This window comes from Penaeus japonicus, unplaced genomic scaffold, assembly GCF_977035675.1.
Source record: "Penaeus japonicus unplaced genomic scaffold, GWHDUDI00000001_assembly GWHDUDI00000004, whole genome shotgun sequence".
In the NCBI taxonomy this organism is placed as follows: domain Eukaryota; kingdom Metazoa; phylum Arthropoda; class Malacostraca; order Decapoda; family Penaeidae; genus Penaeus; species Penaeus japonicus.
Window position 1 is genome coordinate 23009778 of NW_028234406.1, and position 7500 is coordinate 23017277.

Genomic DNA, 7500 nt, shown 5'->3' on the forward strand with positions numbered 1-7500 from the left:
ATATATATATTTATCTATTTCTAATATATACTTATATATATATATATATATATATATATATATCTATATATACATATATATATATATATATGTATATATATATATATATATATATATATATATATATATATATATATATATATATATATATATTGCGTATAATATGTAATAAATATATATACATATATATATAAATATATATGTGCATATATATAAATATATATATATATATATATATATATATATAGATATATATATATATATATATATATATATATATATTATTATATATTATATGTACAGTATATATATATATATATATATATATATATATGTATATATATTAAATATATATAATATATATACAATATATATATACATATCCAATATGCATATATATATATATGTATATATATATATATATATATATATATATATATATATATATTTATGTATAGCTATCTATCTATCTATCTATCTATCTATATATACATATGCATATGCATATATATATATATATATATATATATATATATATATATATATATATATATATATATAATATATATATATATTATATATATATAATATATATATATATTATATATATATATATATATATATATATATATATATATATATATATATATAAATATATATATATATATATATAATATATATATACAATATTATATATATATATATAATATATATATATATATATATATATATGTATATATATATATATATATATATATATATATATAATATTATATGTATATAAAAACTATATATGTATATATAATAATATATATATATATATATATATATATATATAGGTATATATATATATATATTAACATATATATATATATATATATATATTTTTATTATATATAAAATATAATATACATATATATGCCATATGATATAATATATATATAATATATATATAGATATATACATATATATGCATAAGCCATATGTAATATAAGTATATAATAAATAATAGCATAGATTATATATATATATATACATATATATATTCTATATATATATATATAAATGCATATAAATATAAGTATATATAGCATAGTTATCAATATATAGATATATATATATATGCATATGCATATGTATAACTATATATTATATATATATATATATATATAGATAGATTAAAATACATATAACATATATATCATATGAATATATGTATAAATAATATATCTATATATATAAATTTATATTATATATATATTATATATATGAATATATATGTATTTATATAAATATAAAAATAACTTATATATATATAATTTATATATATATATTATATATATATATAAAAAACCCCCAATTTATATATATACCTCACATATATAAATATATATATTTATATATATTTATTATATATATATATACAATATATAAATAAATTAAATAAATATATATATATATATATATATATAGATATAATATGCATATATAAATATAAAAATAAAATAAATGTGTGTGAATAAAATAACTATATATAGATATATATATATAATATAATAGAATATATATATATCTATATATATATATAGTCTATAAACATATGTGTGTATAGAGGCTTATGCATAGGTTTATATAAGTATATTTATATAGATTAAAGACGTCTTGAATATTGTTTTACATTTATATAGGGTGTCATGGTATTGTTGTGAGTGTGAGTGTTTGTGAGTGATATTTTGAGGAATTAGAGTATATTTAATTGAGATATATAGTTATAGAAATTGATAGAGTTAGATTTATTTGTGATGTGTTGTGTTGAGTTAGAGTGACGTGAGTGTGTTTGAGAGTTATGAGTTACTGAGGAAGTTATGGTGATGAGTTTGGGGGTGTGTGTGTGTGTGTGTGTGTAGAGTGTGTGTGTGTTTTTGTGGTGAGTTAGAGTGTGTGTGTGTAATGTGAGTGTGTTGGAGAGTGTGTGTGTGGTGTGTGTCTGTAGTAAGAGTGTGTGTTGTGTGTGAGAGTGTGTTGTGTGTGTGTGATTGTGTTGAGTGAGTGAGTGAGTTTGCCATGCGTGTGTTTGGTGTGTTATGTTTGTGATGCAGTGTGTTGGTGTGTGTGTGAGTGTGAGAGTGAGGTGAGTGTGTGTGTGTGTGTGGTGTGTGGGGGGGGGGGGGGGGGGGGGGGGGGGGGGGGGGGGGGGGTGGGGGGGAGGGTGTGTGGTGTGTGTTTGTGTTTGTGAGAGTGTGTGTGAAGAGTGTGTGTGTGTGTGTAGTGTGTGTGTGGGTGTGTGTGGTGTGGGAGTGGTGTGAGTGATTGTGGGTGTGTGTTAGTGAGTGTGTTAGAGGTTGTGTGTGGTGTGTGTGTGTGTGTGTGTGTGTGTGTGTGTGTGTGCGAGGCTGTGTGTGTTGGTGGCTGTGTGTGTGAGTGAGTGTGTTTGTGTGTAGTGTGTGATTGTGTTGTGTGTGGTGTGTGTGAGTGTGTGTTTTTTGTGTGGTGTGGGTGTGTGTGAGTGGTAGTGTGGGTGTTTGTGTGTGTGTGGGTGGGTGGGGGTGTGTGTCATGTGTGTGGTGAGTGTGTGGGGTGTGTGTGTGTGTGTGGGAGTGAGTGTGTGTGGTGTGTAGTGTCTGTGTTGGGTTTGAGTGTGTGTGTGTGTGTGATGTGTGTGTGTGTGTGGTGTGTGTGGGTGTGTGTATGGTGTGTGTGTGTGGGGTTTTGGGGTGGGGGTTGTTAGTGTGTGTGTGTGTTGTATGGTTAGTGTGTACTGTGTGGGGTGTGTCGGTGGGGTGTGTGTCGAGAGTGTGAGTGGTGTAGTGTGGTTGTGTTGGTGTGTGTGAGGGTGTGGGTGTGTGGGGTTGTGTGTGTGTGTGTGTGGGTGAGAGGGTTAGTGGTGTATGTATGTTGTGAGTGTGTGTGGTGTGTGTGTGGTGTGTGTGAGTGTGTGAGGGTGGGAGGGAGTGTGTGTGTCAGGTTGTGTCTGTATGAGGTGAGTGTGTTTGTGTGGGTGTGTGTGGGTGAGTGTGTGTGTGAGTGTGTGTGTGTGTGTGGGTGGTTGCGGGTGTGTGTGAGTGTGTGTGTGTGTGTGGTTACAGGTGGGTGTGAGTGTGTGTGTGTGAGTGTGTAGTGTGTGGGTATTTGTGAGTGGGAGTGAGTGTGAGTGGTGTGTGTGTGTGTGTGTGTGTGTAGTGTGTGGTTTCGGTGTGGAGTCTGTGTGGGTGGTGTGTGTGTGTAAGTGTGTGTGTGTGTGAGTGATGTAATCGTTTGGTGTGTGTGTGTGTGTGTGTTAAGTGGGTGTTATGTGGAGTGTGAGAGTTTGTTAGTGAGAGTGTGTGTGTGTGTGTGTGTGTGTGTGTGTGTGTGTGTGTGTGTGGGGGGGGGGGGGGGGGGGGGGGGGGGGGGTGGGGTGTGGGTGGGGGTGGGGGGGGGGGGGGGGTGGGGGGGGGGGGGGGGGGGTGGGTGTTGGGGGGGTGGGGGTGTGTGTGTGAGTAGAGTGTGAGTTGTGTGAGTGTGTGTGTGTGAGTTGGTGTGTGTGGGTTTGGTGTGTGTGGTGTGTGAGTGTGTGTGTGTGTTGTGGTGTGGGGGGGCGGGTTGGTGTGTATGTAGAGGTGTGTTGTTGGGTGTGTGTGTGTGTGTGGTGAGGGTGTGGTTGTGTGGGTGTGTGTGTGTGTGGGTTTGTGTGTGTGTGGGTGTGGGGGGGTGTGAGGTTGTGTGTGTGAGTGTGGTTTGAGAGTGAGTGTGGTGTGTGTGTGTGTGTGGGGGGGGTGGGGTGGGGGTGGGGGAGGGGGGGGGGGGGGGGGGGGGTGGGGGGGGGGGGCGGGGGGGGGGGGGGGGGGGTGAGTGTGTTGTGTGTGGTGTGTGTGAGTGTGGTGTGTTGTGAGTGTGTGTGTGATGTGTGGTGTGTGGGAGTGTGTGTGTGTGTTTGAGTGAGGGTGGGTGTTTCTGATGTGACTGAGAGTGTGAGAGTGTGTGCTTGGGTGGTGTGTGAGAGAGTGTGTGTTGTGTTGCATGGGGATGGTATGTATGGTCTGGATGTTAACATTATATATATCAATCATATATATAAGTCTCTCAAATCTTATCAAACTATCTCTGTCTATGTGTGGGTGAGTTGTAGTGAGTTATTTGAGTGATATTGTTTGAGTGATTGAGAGAGATTTATAGTAGGGTTGTAGTGTGAGAGATTGGTGATAGCTAGAGTGTGTGGTGTTGGTGTGAGTGAGTGTGTGTGGAGTGAGTTTGAGTGTGAGTGATTGTGAGGAGAGAGGGTGGGTGGGATTCCTGTTTTTGGAATGTTTAAGTTCAGTTGGAGAGGTGGATGTGAGTGTGTCGTGTGTTTGTGATACTATATGTGTGAGTTGAGTGTGTGTGATGTCGATTTATTGGTTTATAAGTGGGTGAGGGTTTGAGATAAAGTAGGACCAGATAGTTATGTGTTATTATATATTATTTATACATATACTAGATGTACTTATATATATATAGAGTGATATTTTGATTATATAGTATAGATTTTCATTTATGTGGGTGGGGTGTGTGGGGGGTGGGGTGTGTTGGGTGTGGGGGGCTGGGGTGGGGGGGTAGGTGGGGGGGTGGGTGGGTGTGGTGGGTGTGTGTGTGTGGGGAGGGTGTTGGATATGATTAGAAGATTTTTTTAGTGTGAGTTAGTTTCGATTTGATTGTGGTGTTTGGTGTGTTTGGGGATGGGTTGGGTTCAGACATAGTCATGCCTACAATATGCTGTGAGATACAGGCTTGGTGTCTTTCTGTAATGTGTTATTTATTTATTGTAGATTTTTTGATAGATGAGAGTGGGTTAGTGTTGGGATTTATAGTGAGTTATGCATTGTGTGAGTGTGGTTATTGTTATTTGTGAGTGAGTGTTTGGTGATTTGTGTGAGAGTGATTGATATAGGGTGTGGTTGTTTCATATATGAGATCTATTTAAAAATTGCAACACAATCACACATACACATCACACACACAACACTACACCTCAACACACACACTATCTTATATCTATATATATATAGAGAGTATATATATATATATTATATATATATATATATTTATATACATGGATAGATATTTATATATATCTATATAGATATATATATTGATTTGATGTTATATATACATTTTATATATATACAGATTATAATTATAGATATAGTTCTTTATATTTATTTATTTAGTTTTTATATAGAGATTTATATATAGTTATGTATATATATATATTAGATATTTATATTTAGATTATGGAGATATATATATATCTTATATATATATATATATTTATGTATATATATATACTCATATATAGATATATATATCATATATACATATATTAATTTGTAATCCACAAATCTATCTAGCGAGGTATTCTATCTTCTATATTTATTATTCTACTATCTTTTTATTTAATATCTTATGTTTATAGATAAATGTAGTATGGATTTGAGATATACTTAGGACTATAGAGTTATATATATTATAGATATTTATATATAGTTATATGATATATTGATATATATATATATTTATTTACCAGTTTGAGATTGTTTTATAGATTGAGATATAAATTAGATAGACAATTTTGTATATATATATTTTTTTTATATATATTTATTATATATGTGTTTATATATTTATTAGCATATTATATATTTCTTTATATATATATATAGTTTGAGTGAGTTATATATATAGATAGCTTAGATATATAAGTTTGAGAGACGTAGATTTATCAGTTTAATTTACATATATGTATATTATAGAGAGTTAGTTTGATTTAGTAGTGATATAGAGTGATTGTAGTTATAGTTTGTACACACTAATTGTAGTTAATTTGTTATTGTATTTTGTGATTGAGATTTTTTTATCATATAGATATTGTGTTTGTGTGTCATGTTGTGGTTGTGCTAGATTGAGAGTAGTGTGAGTTTTGAGATTTAGTTATATAGTTAGATGTATATATAAATATATTAGATAGGTGTGTGGGGGTGGGTGGGGTGAGTGTGTGTGTGTGATGGGTGTGTGTGGGTGTGTGTGTATGATATATTGGGTTTGTTCATTTTTAGATATATAGATATATTTGTAGATTTAGATAATATTTATATATATATAGAGTTGCATGGTTATAGAGATAGTATGTTAAATATATATTTATTAGATTGAGTTGATGTATATTAGTGTTATAGAGGAAATTTATATATTTATATTTATATATTATTGAGGTGGTTTTAGGTAGATTTATATATTTAGATTGATTATGATAGTGATTTGATAGTGTGAGTATATATTTATATTTGTGTGGTTTTGTTGGGTGGGTTTTGTGTGTGGTGGTTGTGTGTTGTGTGGGTGTGTTGTGTGTGTGGGTGTGTGTGTGTGTGTATATTTATATAATATTTATATATATTGGAGTTATATATGTGATTTGTTATATTTTTATGATAGATAGATAATATATATGGATAGTTAAATATAATATTACATAGTTAAAGTATATATTTATATATAGATATTGAGATAGATATATATTTAATAGCATGTACTTATACATAACAGACCATACATACACACACACACACACACTCACTTCACACCACACACACACACACTCACAGACATATGAGTTTTATATATATTTATATTTATAATATTGCATTAGTTATATTTATTGTATATAGATATTTGGATTATATAGTTATAGATAGATTATTATTATTTAGATTTATAGATTGTTATTTGATTATATGTATGTATTGGTTGTTCCGGGATATGGAATTTACATATGCATACTTAGATGTGGATTATATATATATTCGTTTGTGTTGTGTGGTGTGTGTGTGTGTTGTGTGTGAGTTATTGAGTGAGGGAGTGTGTGGTAGAGGGTCGTGAGTGTTAGAGTGTGTGAGAGTGTGAGTGAGTGTGTGTAGAGTGAGTGTCATGTGTCTGAGTTGGTCTGTGTGAGTTCGTGAGTGTTTGTGTGTGTGTGTGTGTGTGGTGTTATTAGTGTCTTTTGTGGGGGGTATTGGTCTGGGGTGGGTGTCGTGTGGGGGGGGGGGTGGGTTGGGGGGGGGGGGGGGGGGGAGGGGGGGGGGGGGGGGGGGGGGGGGGGCGGGGAGGTTTGTGTGTGTGTGTGATGTGTGAGAGGGGGCGGGGTGGGGGGGTGGTATGTCTATGAACTGGCCCGTACAGTGTGGGCTGTGAGTCTGACTGGGAGACTGTCTGTATACTGAGTGAGTGGGTGGAGGAGTGTGATGGGGGGGTGGGTGGTTGGTAGGGTGGGTGGCATCGTGTGTGGATGTGTGTGTGTCCGTTTAGTGATTGTGTGTGAGAGAGCGATTGTTTGGGTGGGTGTGTTGAGGTGGGTGTGGTGTGTACATGATAGAGAGCGAGTGTATGGCTCTCTAACTATTCATCTATCACTCTCTCACTCTCTTCTCTCATCTCTCTCTCTATGAGTGTCGTGTTATATAGATATATTTTTTATTTATACTATTCTAT

The 7500-nt window shown here is 33.7% G+C and overlaps 1 protein-coding gene across 3 annotated transcripts in view; it reads left to right on the forward strand.

Annotated features, from left to right (window-relative positions):
- Positions 1-7500, forward strand: part of LOC122262048 (excitatory amino acid transporter) — a 98079-nt gene that overhangs the window by 42812 nt on the left and 47767 nt on the right. The window lies entirely within an intron of this gene.